Source organism: Rousettus aegyptiacus, unplaced genomic scaffold (genome assembly GCF_014176215.1).
Source record: "Rousettus aegyptiacus isolate mRouAeg1 unplaced genomic scaffold, mRouAeg1.p scaffold_m13_p_6, whole genome shotgun sequence".
NCBI classification, from domain to species: Eukaryota; Metazoa; Chordata; class Mammalia; order Chiroptera; family Pteropodidae; genus Rousettus; species Rousettus aegyptiacus.
The window spans coordinates 32,400,981-32,417,522 of NW_023416309.1; the positions used below are offsets into that span (position 1 = coordinate 32,400,981).

A 16,542-nucleotide genomic window follows, 5' to 3' on the forward strand; every position below is an offset into this window, starting at 1 on the left:
CCTGACCAAAGTCAATCAGAATCAATACTGGCACATTTGCTGAGGTTGTTGGGTTGCATATTAGCCAGCTGGGCTGCCATAACAAAATAGCATAGTTCGGGTAGTTTAAACATAATGATTGATTTCTCACAGGTCTGGAGGCTGAGAAGTCTAAGATCAAAGTTCCAGAAGGGTCAGTTTCTAGTTTACAGGCAGCTGCCTTCTCACTCTGTCCCCACTTAGTGTGTGTGAGAGAGAACTCTCTGGTGTCTCCTCCTCTTATAAATTCACTAGTCCCATCAGATTAGGACCCCACTCTTATACCCTCATTTACCCTTAATTACCTCCTAAATATTCTGTCTCTAAATACAGTCACATTGGGGGTTAGGGCTTCAATATATGAATTTGGGGGTGGGCACAAGTCAATCCATAGCGAGTTGTTGTGTTGATAGGATTTAAGCATGCAGCTAATGACACTCATCTCATAATTACAGGGATACCCCAAGCATCAAGTAACTTAGAGGAAAGTGGAGTTGAGAAAAGCAGCGTTGTGACGACAGTGTCGAGCCTGTGGATCCAGCCATGTCTTTTGTCAACTATGTTCTAAGGTACCTGAGCTTATTCTTTTACTTAAAAATTTTTGAGCTGCATTTTTGTCATTTACAACCAACAAAGTCTTGATTAATAGTGGGTTTGGGGGAAGATAAAATGAGATTACACATATACAATGTTAAACATGGCATCTGGAGTGAGTAAGTGCTCAATAAATACTAGTTGTTGTTATTATCAGTGATTGCATCAATGACAGAGTCAAATGATTTCAGAGTTTCTTAGACATCTAATGAAATACAGAACCACTTATCATCTGAAAACCTTTGTGAGGGTAATTTAGAGAACTTCGAGTTTTGTGGAAACTCATTTTTGAAGGGCATGGGGTTGTTGGACAGATTGCTCTCAGCCAAAACAAAAACAAAAACAGACAGTCATAGCAACGCACAATTCATAACTTTTAGATAATGTGATTTGTCTTTCCAATGAGTTGGAGAAAAGGCCAGTGGATATATTTTAAAACGGAGAGCTGAAGTTACAAAAGGTGATTGCTTTTGATCTTCAAATCAATTCAACAAAATATGAGTAGAAAGGAGAGGAAGAAAAATAGGAAAATATATAATGTTGCACCAAACCATCTAGCTATTTTATTTGAACAAACATAGAACAAAATAATGGTTTGATGTTTTGCTTTTCATACCTGAGATGTTATATTGATTAAAAAAAGGAAACTTCACAACATAGGTTCTGTCCAATTTATGATTGAATTTCATTAACATCAGTGGATTTAATTTGTTTTAATGGCAGAAAGTAAATATTCTTATCATTTTGCTTATGGAAATATTTTTTGTCCAAATATTTTTAAAAACCCTATATTCCATTTGAAATTTTGAATTAAAATTTTACACTTTAAATTTAAACTGATTTTTCTGTCTCTCTGTCTCTATCTCTGTCTCTCTCTTTTTCAGAACAGGGGAACATTTAAAAAGGATATCTAGAGTTTAGATAACTCTGAAATATTTACAGATATTAAAAAGATTGTAATCTTCACCAAGTGAAGAAAACCTAACAAAATGTGTTTGTGTGTGTGTGTGTGTGTGTGTGTGTGTGTGTTAAAGTAGAATAAGAAATTTTCAAAGCAATGAAAATGTATAATGATGCGTAGGAGTGGAAAACCTGGAACTTAATTTTTAGAAATGACTCAGCTCCAACGTTCTCTGTCAAAACGTAGAAGGTCCAGAGATTTAGAAGAGTCTCTGGATTTCATAACTTCAAAAATTGGTAAATAAGTACAAATCCTCAAGCTTTTGTTATTTCAAGGGATGAAGAAATATAAAACATAAAAACAAGGTATCTAGATAGTTCAGGCATGTGTTATTCTGTATCTTCATTTAAAAATTATTGACATAAAGCAAAAATTTCTGTTTTGTACTAAGCATCATGTTCAATGTGATAAGAATTTTTAGCAATGAGATCCAAATTTATTTTTGGTGTTGCCATTGGTAAAGACCAAGTCTTTATAGAAACATGTTTTAGAGCATCTTGAGTTTAAAAAGTCGACAGAGTCCTGGGGTGGGGTCATGCCCATCAAGGTGTCTTACTCCATGAGAGCAGAATTAGAATGGCCTAGGTGAAATGTTTTTGTGTCCTTCTCAAAACCTCAAAAGTATAAATATATTATTTTACTTTCTATTTAGTCCATTGGTAGAAAAGAAGATGAAAGTTTGTTTTAAACTCAGAATTGTGTGCTAAATTTGGTCTGTAATAATTGCCATATGGATGCTTTCTCACATTTATCTCCCTGGAGTAGCTGATGTAAAATTAAAGAAAAAAAAAAAGAAGGAAAAAGTCTATCAGTCTATCTATTGGTGGCAAGGGCAGTTCATTCGTTGCTTTCAGTCATTGGACAAGGATTTCTATAGCACCTTAATGTGTACCAAGCAAATTGAGATAGAGGACATATGATGATATATAAGGCAGGCATCTACCTCATCCAAATGGAACTTCTAGTTTAGTAGGGGAAACAGTCCAAAGATACAAAAGCCTAGAGCTTAGAGAAAAGGGATCAAAGTTGGTGCAATGATGAATTGGTACAACCTGTGACAAACCCAAAAGGATGAAATAAAGTTATTCAGCTTTAATTTAAGAAATACCGTGTGAGCCATAGAATGCATCTGTAGGCACTTTAGACCTATAAACACACCATTTAAAACCTCTAAATTGCACGAATAACAGTGTAGGTAGAAAGGAGATAAAGACTAGAAAACAGTGCAAGAAGTCATGAGAAAGTGATTTCTTACTATAACGACTGAGGAAGTTACAATTTATTAGTGACCTGAGAGGTTAATAGTAGTTAGACAGTGGCGATTAAGGAGAGAAGAGTTAAATTGAATACAGCAGTGAGGGAACAGGGTATTTGAAGTTTTAATGTGTCTGTAGGTCAGAGAGTGAGACAGGAAAATAGCAAGGGAGGAGCTGAAGTTTTAGGGGCCAGACAGTCTGAGACTGAATAAGTCATCTTAAGAATTTTAAACTTCTGAAATTAATGGGAATTCATTAAAGAATTGTAAACAAAGACGTAATTTAATTATGTGTATATTTTTATAGGAATATTCTGGTTGGTATGTGTAGAACTGAATGAAGAGAGGCCAAGACTGGGTGTGAAGGCAACAGTCAAGATACTGTTGCAGTAGTTCAGGTGAAACATATTGGGCTTGGGCCAAGAGGCAAATGTAAGGCAAAGAACAAGAATTAACTAGCCTCTGAGAGCTTGTCTACCCTGCGCTCAACATTATAGAGAGGCAATTTATCAGTTTTTTTGTTATGTCTTTCCAGAGATATTCTGTACCCATATAGACATGTGGGTATCAGTGTGTGTATATCTGTATGTATACACACTCACACATACACACACATTTTTTTATGAAATAGTAGTGTTTGATCACATCATTGTATACCTTGAATTTTTTACTTAATATATCTTGGAGATGTTTCCATATAAGAACCTGAAGAGGTGCCTTACTATTTTTAACTATCATAGAATATTACATAGTATAGCTGTAACACAATTTAAACAGTCCCTAAGTTGTTTCTTTTTTGTTCCTCTTATGAAAAATGCTGCAATGCATGTCCTTACACATATATTATTACCATATGATTAACTATAACTGTGGGATAAATTCCTTTAAGTAAAATTTTGGGTTCAAGTCCATAAGCATTTAAATTTTCAATTTGCCTGTTTTACTTCATGGAGATTTTAGCGATTTATACTCCCACCAGCAAAACATCAGTGTCTCTTTTCCGATATCCTTGGCAACTCAAATGTGTCACGCTTTCTAATCTTTGCTAAGCTTAGAGCTTAAAAAATGGCACTTATATTTGATTTCGATTTTTATTTTTCTTGCAGTGAGTGAGATAAAACACTTCATATGTTTAAAAATTAGTTTTTTTCCTTTTCTAAATATGTCTTCATTTTCGGTTGATTGTTAATCTTTTCATTGATTTGAAAAAAATGGTGATATATTTAAGAGATTATCTGTTATGTTTTGCAAATATTTTTCTGTTTATTCTTTTATTATATTTGGTTTTTCCTCACCGTAAATTTCTTTCAGTAAATTAAATTTATTTCATTGTTATTATGTTTTTATTGAGATATAATTGACATACATTATATTTGTTTCAAGTGTACAACATAATGATTAAATATATGTATATACTGCACAGTGATTACCACAATACGTCTTGTCAGCATCCATCACCATACATATTTACTAACTTATTTTTCTTGTGATAAGAACTTTCAAGATCTACTCTTTCAGCAACTTTCAAAGAGAGAATACAGTATTATTAACTGTAGTCACCATACTGTACATTACATCCTCAGGATTTATTTTATTACTGGAAGTTTGTACCATTTCACGACATTCATTCCACCCTTCATCCCTCCCCCACCCACCAAACTATTCTCTGTTATATGAGATTTATTCTACATATAGGTAAGAGCATACATATTTGTCTTTCTCTGACTTACTTCACTTAACTTGATGCCCTCAAGGTCCATCCATACTGTCAAAATGGAAGGATTTCCTTTTTTTATGGCTGAATAATATTCAATTTGATTATTATTAAAGACTTCATATTATTATGTAAATTCAATATAGGTACCTTGTTGGTACTTCTAACAATTTTCTTTTGCATATGCAATTTTATAAGATTTACTCATACCATTAATATTAGGTATCTGCTTTTATTCCCACTTAACAATGGAAAACTTTTTATGTCATTCAATATTATTAAAAATCATTTTTAATGGTTGCATGTATGATTTTGTCATTTGAAGATACGATAATTGACTTAACCAACACCCTTACTGTTGGGTGTTTAGGTTATTTTTATTTGTTGAAAGGAAAATATAAGCTATAACATGAAAATTTAAAATATAACCAATATAAGCTGCATATCCATAGATATTTCACTAAGTTGAAGTCCTTGAAAGAAAACTTGTAGGTTATTCTGAAAATGTCTCTCCTGGTGCATCAACACCTCCAGCAGCTCTGCCAATCCTCGTGGTCCAGGTCCTAGGAACTGGGGCTCCAAATTCTGGCCCCATGAACATCCGGTTGAGCCAGCAGTCGGTGGGCACTTGGCCCCTTTGCAGCCCTGCTGCTGGCTCCCATCAGGGTTATTAAAGGCATTGATGTGTTACCAAACCGCCTTGTAGAAAGTGAGTTACATGTAGACTTTCATCAGAAATAATTCAAATATTGCAGGAGAAAGACTGGTTCTAATGTGGCTACTTACCTTGCAAATTACACAATATCAACTCTTTTTTCTTTTCACCTTCCCATTCTCTTATAAGTGAGCAAAAAATGTGTTAATAATTTACTGTATCTCTCAGGCTATTAAAAGGGGAGTATGATTTAGCATGTACAGGATGAACATTCCCCAAAGATAAACTGACATCTGAGACTTCATTCTCTTTTAGGGAGAGGTCTATATTGTTTTCACTTGTACCAGTTGAATCATGTTATGAAGCAAGATTTAGCTATTGGAAATTAAAGTTGACTAAAAGAGGTGAGTCGATGCCAACTTGACAAGGGTGGTGGTGCTGCTTTTGTATGATGGCAGCTGATTGAAGCTGGAACTACATTTTCTTTATGGTTCCATGATGGAGTTGGCCAAGAGGTACCTGTGTAAGACCTAGAAAGTCGAAGTGAAGCAGCTGCCATTATTCCCTGTAGGTAGTGGTTAGATGCACTGAGAGGCAGATGCAGATATTACAGTGGGTTGTAGCTTGCCCTTGCTCTCCTCTGTTTTGTTGCTGGCTCTTTTTTCTTCTGGCCTGTCCTACTCACCAACAGCAACCTCCAACCCACCATCAGATGCAGAGGCAACAGCCTTTCATGGACTTCAGCTCCCTTCTGTCTCCTGATTTTACTGCTGGATGTGCAGTTCCCTTGACTGCCCTGCAATCTCTGCGTTCCCCTCGCATGACTGCTTTGGGAGGGCTGAACACTAGCTGACCACTGACTCTTCTCTTTGTCTCACTGTCTTCAGTCTGGACTTTCATCCCCCAACTCCCCTTATCCTTGTGTAAGATCTAATTCTGTGAGTTCTTAGATCATAAGCTCTGGGAAGGTAGCCATAGTGTCTGTTTTGTTCACAGCTATAGTTCAAAGCTAGATGCCAGGACCTGGCACCTAGAAGACATTCAATAAATATTTATTGAATTAGTAAAAGACCTAATACAAGTGGTTGGCCCATAATATGCACATAGTCAATGATAGCTCTAATGATTATTTATCTAGTATTCAGATTCTCAAATATGAAGTTGTAGCCTGAGAAAGGAGGTACATGACCAACTTGATTTCACTATCTGGCTTAAAAAATTTATTAGGGAAAATTATTATTTTTTAATATTTTGGGCAGAGTTTGAGTGATCTCCAGGGCCTCTAAACCCATGTGAGTCCCTGGGAAGCTGGAAATTGCCTTGAGTGTGGCAGGTAGATAGGCTGGTCTGAGAAAATTTGGCTTGTACTTCACTGTTCACTGATATCTTCATCATAACTCTTTTTTGCTTTTCTTGGATTTTTGTTGTCTTCAGAGTGCTATTGTCAGCAGAATTTTCTTTGTCTTCTTCTGAAAACTGACATGGACTTCTTTCAACACTATTGTTTTATACATAATTAAGTTTTTAATGCATGTCTGAGAGAATTATTTTATTTGATTTTGTTTTAGCTGAGAGTATCTTTTTCATTTTCTTTTTTCCTCTTTTTAAAATTGCACAGCTCAACAATTCATGGATTAGTATACAGCATTGTGGTATGGAATACCATTGTTGGAAAGTTATGAATTTAAAAGAATCCACAAGACACATTCTGAATTTTGTGAGTAATTTTATGGCAATAGATTTTCAAATATCTTCAAGGCTTTTTATATATTAATATTCTACCTAATATATGTCATTTTAGCAGACCATAATATTTTATTAATAAATAATAATGTTTATAATATTTATTAATAAAATATTATAATAGTCTATTGCTTAGCTCATCCATCAGTGTCTTTTCAATGGACAGCTCATATTTATAACCTATTTTGTATTATATTCTTCCATACTGACTGTTTTTGACACTTTTATTTGATTAGATTTAGAATTAGCTTTAGAATTTTTCACATTCCTCATTTTCAGTCATTTTTCTCTTTCTGAAGTATTTTCGTCCATCTCTATCATGTCAGAATTTTACTTTGGCCTCACCGTCTACTCATTGTCTTTAATGTCCTATGAACATGTCTTTCATGGTTCTCATATGCAATGCAATCATTTTTGTGCTTCTTAAACTTTTACGAATTTAATCCATAAATACTTATAAAAATAGAAAATTCTTCAAGTAAGTATATTAACACTCAGTAATACTTATAGTTCCTTTAATTTTAAATTTAAAGTAACATATATTCTTCTTCACGAAGTCAAGAGGTATATAAGTCATATAATGTAAGTCAGCACCTTGTTCCAATCTTCACTCCCACAAATTCTCACTCCCCAAAGGCAACAACTTTTATCTCTTTTAGCTTTTTCTTCTATGATTTATCTTCACACTTCTGTGATATGCCTCTAATACTATTTTTTTATTTCTCAACTTTTTTTTTTTTTTCTTCTTTCTAATATAGATGATGAGGAATTGGATCTCTTACAACTAGGCACATATCCCCTTCTTCCACCTTCCTAATCTGGAAATATATATTTTATTACATCAATTTTAGCGTTTATTTTGACAATGCATTTTTTTCACAGCTGATCTTGTATATATTAAAATTATATCTTTTATACACCTTTTTGTTTTCCCAATGAATTTTTTCATAGCTGATCTTATATCTATCTCTTATAGACTTTTTCTATTGTCTTGATTTTTCTTTGTACTTATTGTTAATCCATTCTGCCAAATTGTGACTGAAGTCTAAATCACCTTTCCATATATTCAAATAAAACTATCCAATTTTTCTCCCCCTGGAGACTAAGGCCACATTATGACTTTTATAAGTCCTAAGCAGTATTGCCTTTGTGAACCCTTTTGTCCATAAAAATAATGAAAATTATATTTTACAACTGCATTAGTATAAAGGTAAATATAATTCAGACTTGATTTATTATTATATATTTACTGTCATTATAGTAAGTTACTTATTTTGATTTGAAGGGAAACGAAAAATAAAATGTTTTCTTAAGTTCCTAAAAGAATCATGGGCCCTAAGCACTGTGCCCATCATGCCTTAAGAATAAGTTGGCCCTTCTGGAGGCAACCATCCATTCTGGAACCCTCCTTTCTCTTGCTTGAACCTGGACTTCTTATTTTCTAGGCCATGACATCTCCTTTTACCTTCATCCTGAAAATTCTATTCATTTCTCTCATACTTCGGATCCTCTATCTTTTGAGATCGCATGTCTTTTCCTTCCTTGTATTTTAATGGAATGCATCTTTCAGAAGGCTCCTGATGGTGTCTGGGAGGTAAATTTACATGTTAAGATCAATGCTTCAATCTACCCTCATAAGTGGTTGATATTATGGATGGGTATAGAATTATAGGTTGAAAATAATTCACTTTTACTTAACTACTTGCTCATTGTAAAGAATTTAACAAAAACATATCCATATAAACAGAAAGATGAAAGTAAAGGTATCCTGAAAGCTGTACCCTAAATTAATCACCAATATTCAGGGAACCTAGTAGACAAGGAGGCCAGAGAGTCTCACTCTTTGGTGTGTAGACTCTCGCTTGTTTCTGTGTTTTCTGTGCAGCCACACTGCCTATAGAGAAGACCGTGGCCCCAAATTCCAGAGCTTTGTTGAATTAACATCTCCAGAGAGTGAACCTTCAGTCTCCTGCCAGTGCAGAGAGGATATGGGCTTCCTGCCATTCTGTGTTCAGACTTCCAGTGATTGTCTTGATTTGTCACCTGTCTGTTTCACCGCAGGGTCCCTGATGGCTCTGAAGCTTTTGAGGGACCTGCAGCAGGAATGAGCTTGCTTATACTTCTGCCACTGCTGGCTTAGGTTTTGGCTTTCTCAGTTTTGCTAAAAAGTTACTACTCATACATCTGAATTATTGCTTTCAAAATTTTATTGCTGTTGTCTCCTTGCAGCTTCTCTTTCTCCTTGTGGTTTGACCTTTTAATCTAAATCCTTTACTGTTGTTTTAGTGGAGTTATAGGAAGGAGTGAAGAGAAATGTCCATTTTTTTTAATGATTAGTGGGAAGAGTTTCACAACATTCTTATATGCATTTTTAGGCATTGTTTACATTTAATCTAGTGTTCTAGAACCCTAAGAGCAAAGTAACATTTTGTGTTGTATGTGTGTGCGTTATACACACACATTGAGGTTAAAAGGGCATTAGTGCTAGAATCAGATGCTTAGCTGAGGCTTAATTTTATATAAGCAATTACTATATTAATTTAAATCACAAATTTAATCTTCCGTATTCATTTCCCCCACATGTTATAAGTAGCTTAAATTTTAAATCTATTCTTTCTTTCACACACTGATATTAAATCTATGTCAAAACAATTTCCTTTCCAGGAATAAACAAGAACTGTCTAGCTTGGAACTTAAAAATAATTTTTCAAAATACAAGACCTTTTTCTTCTTTTTGTTAAACGTGCTGTGGCCCACCTATGCATATTATGAAAAGACAAACTTTAAAAACTATAGAAAATTTTCATAGTTCTAGGTATGAGGATTATAAAAACAAATCTATTATCATTTCAGTTTTTATTACCCCATTTACTTATGATACTTATAGTTCTCTCATATAAGTCCATTTATGTATATAGTCCAAACTAACAGAAACAAATGTTAAGTACCAATAATATTTAAATACATATATTTTTATTCTAGAAACTTTGGAGTACAAATGACAGAAACTCATCTTAAACTAACTGAAACACAACAGGTAATTAATATTTTTGAATACCTGGGAATTCCAATAGTTTATTTAGCTCTTGTGACAGCTGGATCGAGGTAGGTGTTAATAAATATTGTCAGAGTGCTAGTGTTCTCTCTCTCTCTTTCTACGTAGATATAGATTAAATCTCTAAATATGGATATTTATATTTATATATGTGTGTATATATGTGTGTGTATACGCATATATTATACATATGTGTATATATCTATATCATGCAAACATTTTTAAATAAAAATTTTATCATGTTGTTAATCATGTTCAAACAAATACCCAAACGAATGTTAATCATTTAAGGTAGTTGACTCAGGAAGCTAAATCACTAAATGAATGGGACATTTTTGTAATTCGTTGTTTGGAGTTTCCTTCTGGTAGTGTGGATTAGAGTCACAGAAGGAAACCAGTCTGGTAATTTTATAATAATAAGACACTCACTGATTTTGATTTGATGTACTTTTTCTATGGACACTTGTGACTTTTTTGGTCTGCTTAGCATGTGCAATCCTTCTATGTTTGATATTTCTCAACATTACTAACTACAGTGCGATGCAAAGATTGCCTCACCCACTGGGAGACGAAAATGTCAAACTCTTGCTTTCTTAGATTCCTTTGCAGCTGCTATGAGGTCAAGTGACTACACGGACTTAAAGGCAGGAACCAGTCACTCAGAGAGGTAGGGACTGGGAGCCTCCACTCAAACTGAGCTCCTAAGGCAGAGACAGCAGAGCTAGGGGTGGTATGCAGAGTGCAGTGCTAGAGGGGTTGGTGGTATGAGCTGTGGAGTGTTGTGCTTGCCAGTTGTGGTAGGGATGTCCGCATTTAATGAATTGTGCCATGTGGTAGTGGGTATTGATTCTGTTTCAGAGAACCTGGCTCTCTATCAATATTAGCAATTTGTGATCTATTAATATCATTAGCATACATTTCTTTCTTGTCAAAATCAACCCAATGGTTTCTGTTGCTTGCAAACAAGACCCATGAACCGATAAGTCTCTTCTTTCTCTATGTCATCTCTCCTTTAGCTCTATATTTACTAACTTACATCTTATATTACTCCTTTTGTCCTGTGCTACTTGACTTTTCTCATATTAGCTGAAGGAGGGCTTCTGGGAGAAGAGGATAGAAGGTCATTCTGGGCCTGAGAGGCAGACGGAGCCCGGCTGGATGTCCATCAGAAACCAGACCATCTGATTGCTAATTTAGCAGGTACAAGCTGCCAGTCACAGGGACACACTCCTCTTCCCACCTTTGCTTCCATGACCCTGGTCCAGTCTATCATCACCACTCACCTGCATGATGGTAACATTTCCTGGTGTCTACCTACTTCTGCCCTTGTCACTTTATCAAACATAAGGATCCTGTTAAAACATAAGTCAGCTTATGTTAGTTCTCTGTAAAAACTCCAATGTCTATCTATTTCGCTCAGATTAAAAGTCTTCATAGAGTCCTAACGGTTCCTCTCTTACCCTCAAATTTTCTTTACTATCTGTTTGATCCATAGGAGATAGAGATACTAAATACAGGAGGGAATGCTGGGCAGGGAAGGCCCCGCTCCCTTCAGGAGTCAAGCCATGCCTTCCTGGACCTTTTGGACAATCTGAGCTATTCCGCAGGGTAGGAGAGGGAAGTGGAGAGAGAGTCCTTGGTCTGAGTGGGAGCCCGGCGTTGGGGTATGGAGTAGGAGGGCTGATCTTGGTGAGGATCCTCTCACCAAAGATCCCACGAGGATCCTCTCATGGGATCCAAAGACTCAATCTGCTTCTGACTGGAGACTGTGAGCAGAGATGGGGTGGTGGTGGTCATGAATAGGGACAGCATTATGGCTTCTTCCCCAATTTCTCAAGAACTGAAACAGAGAAATAAATTGAGGGGTGCAGCAGCCGCCACCAGCCAGCACTCAGAACCTTTCATTTCTACACATCCATGAGATTGGCAAACAGGCACCACTTTGCCCCACCTGTCCCCCAGCCCACATGCAGGTGACGTTGTCAGGAAGGGACAGCTAGGGAGAGAGAGAAATGAGGCAGCAGGATGAGGTGGGTGAGGTCACTGCGGTGGAACTTGCTGGTGCCCAGATCAATGCCATGATGGGGAAGAAGACAGCAGGTGGTAGGTGCTTTCAGACAAAGGCTCTTCCAGAATCGAGAAATTAAATTCTATACAGTGATTCAGTGCTTTTTGCCTTTCTAGTTTGGAAAGCTCTCATCATTTTTGGCTTTTAAAGAACTTGTAATGTATACACTTAAAATATTGTTTCTTTTTCTTTAAATTCTGAACAATTACACTCAATATGATGCCATGACTCAACTAGCATCAGGATACTATATGAAAATACTCTGTTGCATAAGACACAATAAGGTACATTATTAACATCTCTAATGCTGAGGAGTGTATAGCTGTCATATTTGCACTTATTTACAGTTTGACCCTGTTTCTTAGGAGTAAATTCCTCCTGCAAGCCAGAGAACTCACTACCTCAGTTTTAGAATCCTTAAATGTAGAGGTTGCAACTGTAATTTGAGAAAGCATGTCTTCTGTTGGTCTATAGGCCAACAATCTATTCAGCATGTGATGGGGGCATAGGGGCATCTGGGTGTTGGTCATATCACTGGTACCTCAGAGGAGGGAACCAAGATGCCACTATGTGGTTTTTTAGAAACATTTTATCAATGCGTAATATAGATACAGAAAAATGTCCAAATCATCAGCGTGCAGCTTGGCGGCTGTTCATGAATTAAACTCAAGTATATAACCAGCATCCAGATCAGGAATGAGGATATCACCCGCTCCCCAAATCCCCACACTCCCCCTTTCCAGCCACTTTCTCCACAATGGTAACCACTGTCTGTCTTCTAGCAGCATAGGTGAGTTTCACTTGTTTTTGAACTTTACATCAATGGATCCACACAGTGTTAAATCCTTGGTGTCTGCTTCCTTTGCTAACCACTTTTGTAAGATTAGTCTGTATTGTTCACTTTCTTATTCTAAATGCTGTACCATAGCCCATTATTTGTGCATTTTGCTGTTACTAGGCATTTGAGTAGTTCTAGTTCTCAGTTTTTGGATGTTAAGAATAGCGCTGCTCTGAACATTCTTGTTCCAGTCTTTGGTGAACATTTATATGGTTTTCTGTTGGATATATAGCTAAAAATAGAATTGATTGCTTAAAAAGTAGGCATATATTTAGTTTTAGAAGACATCGTGCCAGTTTATATACCTACTAGAAGTATATGAGGGTTCTGTTTCCTCTCTAATACCTCGTACTGTCTGTTTTTTTAATTTTAACCTTTCTGTGGCTATGTAGTGGTGTAGCATTGTGGTTTTAGTTTGACTTTTCCTGATGCCTAAAGAAGTAGAACACTTTTTCATATGCTTATTGGCCATTTCCTTTTCTGTGAAGTGCCTGTTCCAGTCTTTTGCCCATTTTTCTACTGGGTGACCTGCATTTTTCTTATTGGTTTATAGGTATTCTTTATCTATTTTGGTTATGAATTCTTTGTTGGATTGGACCCTGCATTCGCATTGTCCCCTCCCCATCTATCTCTGTTAACTTTCTGATGCCACCTCTGGGTATTTTACCCATTGATCATCCCTTTCCAGCCACTGACTTCTTATTCCTTGGAGAGTTCTGCCAGGGTCACTCCTACCTCGAAACTATGCGAGCTCCGATTTCTGCCTGGGATGTTCTTTCTTTGAGATCCACATAGCCCCTTCTCTTAAAATCTTCAAGCATTCATTCTCAGCATCACCTTCTTGGCACCTTCCCCAATTTACCTATTTTGTCTTGCAACACCCCTTCAAGACATATCTTTCACCCCTATCCATTCCTTCCTTTAAAAAAAACAAAAACAAAAAACTTCATATTATGTAAATTTTTAAACATACACAAAATTAGAAATATTGGTATAAAGACCCTTCCTCACATATCTATCATTCAACATCAATAATTATCAAAATTTTTGTAATATTTTTTTATCCATAAATGCTTCAGTCTGCATGTTTAATGGATAAATACCCACCTTTTTTTTTTTTAACACAAACATTATGACATCATCAAATCTAAGAAAATTAATAAGGTCATATTGTCCAACCATAGTCTTATTTCCCAGTTGTTTCAAAATGTCTCGTCACAGTTGATACATGTGAATAAAAGTCCATACGAAGTATACATTTTGCTTTATTGCTTTTTTCCATAGCAATATTCAAAATACTATATATTTTGCTTGTTTATTTGCTAATTCTCTGTCTTTCATTGGACTGTGTACTCTATGTGATATTTGTCTATTTTGTTATTTGCTATATCTCCAGCACCTAGAATAGTTCTCGGTACATTGAAGAAACAAAATAATTGTTTATAGAATGAATGAGTAAATGTACTTGGCAACATGGATGTAATAAATTAAAAGGTATGCTGTGTGAACGTTGTCAAATCCGTTACTTTCCCTCTTGAGAACTTTGGGCAGCTTTTTCTGAGTCTCAATTTTCTTATCTATAAGATGGGCCTAATAACACCAACTTTGAGAATTACACAAAAATAAGTATATAGTGCCTGGTAGTTTTTACATGCTCAATGTATTTTCATTTTTCATTATAACTGCTTTTAATAAGGCATAAGCAAATAAAAGGGGTGTAGAAAAGAACTTGGTCTTGCCAAAAGAAACGTCTAGGCTTTGTCCCTGGCTCTGGGGACATGACCTCAGAACCCTTGGTACTTTCTGAGTTACAAGAATGTTCTTTTTATTGCATCACACTTGATAGTTTATGCTACTAAAGTGACTCCTCGTGGACCCCTTAGGACATGTGATATCAGCTCTACCTCTGTGGTAGGGGGAGAGCTGCATGTTGAATTCAGCTATATGGCCAATCAGTCAGTCAATCAATCATGCCTTCCTATGAAGCGTCATAAAAACTCTAGATGCTGAAGATTGGGTCAGCTTCCCTGGATGGCCATGTTCCATTTTTATTTTCACATATTGGTGATGGGACGGTAATACATTTGGAAAATAACAAAAAATTTTTATTTGAAAACTTCTCAGATTCTTCCCTAAGTGTTGCTTCCTTTTGCTAACTTTCTTGTAATAAACTGTAACTCTTGAGTATAACAGTTTTTAATGAGCTCTGTATGGTTAAGCCTAAGTACGATTTTGGGAACCTTCTAAACTTGTAGTCGGAATCAGAAGTGAGGGCAATCATGGTGACTATACCCTCTAATTTTATAATTGGACCCTATTTTTGTAGGTAGTGTCAAAGTTTTAGGGAGACTTGGCACTCTGAAGGCCTGTACCCTCAAACGTCACATGTGGGCTAACCGCAAGTGGTTGGTGTCAGAAGAACTGGGATTCAGTAGAATGACCTTAAGTCACTGAAACATGGTTTGGGCTAAGAAAGAATGAGAGGGCAGAGCTTGACAAATCTTTGATTCCTGAACAGTCACAGGGTCCTGCATGGTTTGCAATGGCAGCTGTGCTGTTATCAATTATTGGAAGTAGAAGTTATCAGTGAAATTTAGGAATGATGGATCTAACTACCAGGGAGTTAGTTCATTGGATGCATAAGGAAATGCAAAGTAACAAGAAGAAAGTAGAATATGCAGTTCTTTGGTCGTAGTTATTTATTTTAATACTTAATGGAGTATAGGTGGACATGGATCCTTATAACTAAGCTTGGATGTTGGCCGGTCTGAACTTCTGCCTGCAACCTCAGGACCACAACTCATATTCTGGCTAAAGTTAAACTGAAAGTAAAATAAAGCGTTGTGGTACATCCTGATGCTTGTGGGTCTGTGTTACAGCCTCTAGCCTCAGGGCCCCTGCCAATGGGAGAAGTAAAAAAAAGCAGAAGAAAGTTCGAGGTAGATCCTGATACTAGACAAAACTTGGATTCCAGCTTGTCCATGCTATAGCCTCTGGGCTCAGGGCTGCTATCACCAGTAAAGTTAAAATTAGAGAAGGAGAAAACATTAGGGGTACTGCCTGATACTAAGCAAGTTTGAATTCCAGCAGGCAGAAGATGCAGCCTGTTTGTCACTTCTAATAAGAAAAGTTATGCTGAAACAAGAGACAGCAAATTATACATATATATATGCATATGAGTTGCATACAAAAGGGACAGGTTTCATTTTACCTCTTTGACCTGGAAAGTTCAGAACTTAGTCTAAGGTCAAGTTCAAAATGACGTTTAGTAAACATGCATAGTGCATTCGAAACAATGCTACATGTGGTGTCCAGAGATCTGATTTTAAGTCCCATCTTCGCTATTTAATATCTTTTTGACTTTGGAATTTATATTTGTACACTTGGGCTGTCAAACAGAATGCCACTGACTGGGTTGTTTAAACAAAAGAAACCTATTTTCTCACAGTTCTGGAGGCTACAAGTCCAAGATCAAAGTACCACCAGGGTTGGTTTCTGGTGAGGCCTCTCTTCCTGGCTTGTAGACAGCTGTCTTCTCATTGTGTCTTGACGTGGCTTTCTTATGTGTATATGTGCACAGAGAAGGAGATATGCCTGGTGTCTCCCTTAAAAGGAAATTTTTTTTTTATTATTATTATTTA

General features: G+C 36.2%; 1 long non-coding RNA gene across 1 annotated transcript; it reads left to right on the top strand.

The window, feature by feature from the left end:
- The first annotated feature begins 207 nt into the window (after positions 1 to 207).
- LOC107501622 lies at positions 208 to 10,079 on the top strand. The gene is made up of 4 exons (XR_001594817.2): positions 208 to 587; positions 5,513 to 5,601; positions 6,816 to 6,914; positions 9,923 to 10,079. It is a non-coding gene; the product is annotated as an uncharacterized LOC107501622 (long non-coding RNA).
- Positions 10,080 to 16,542: the final 6,463 nt, after the last annotated feature.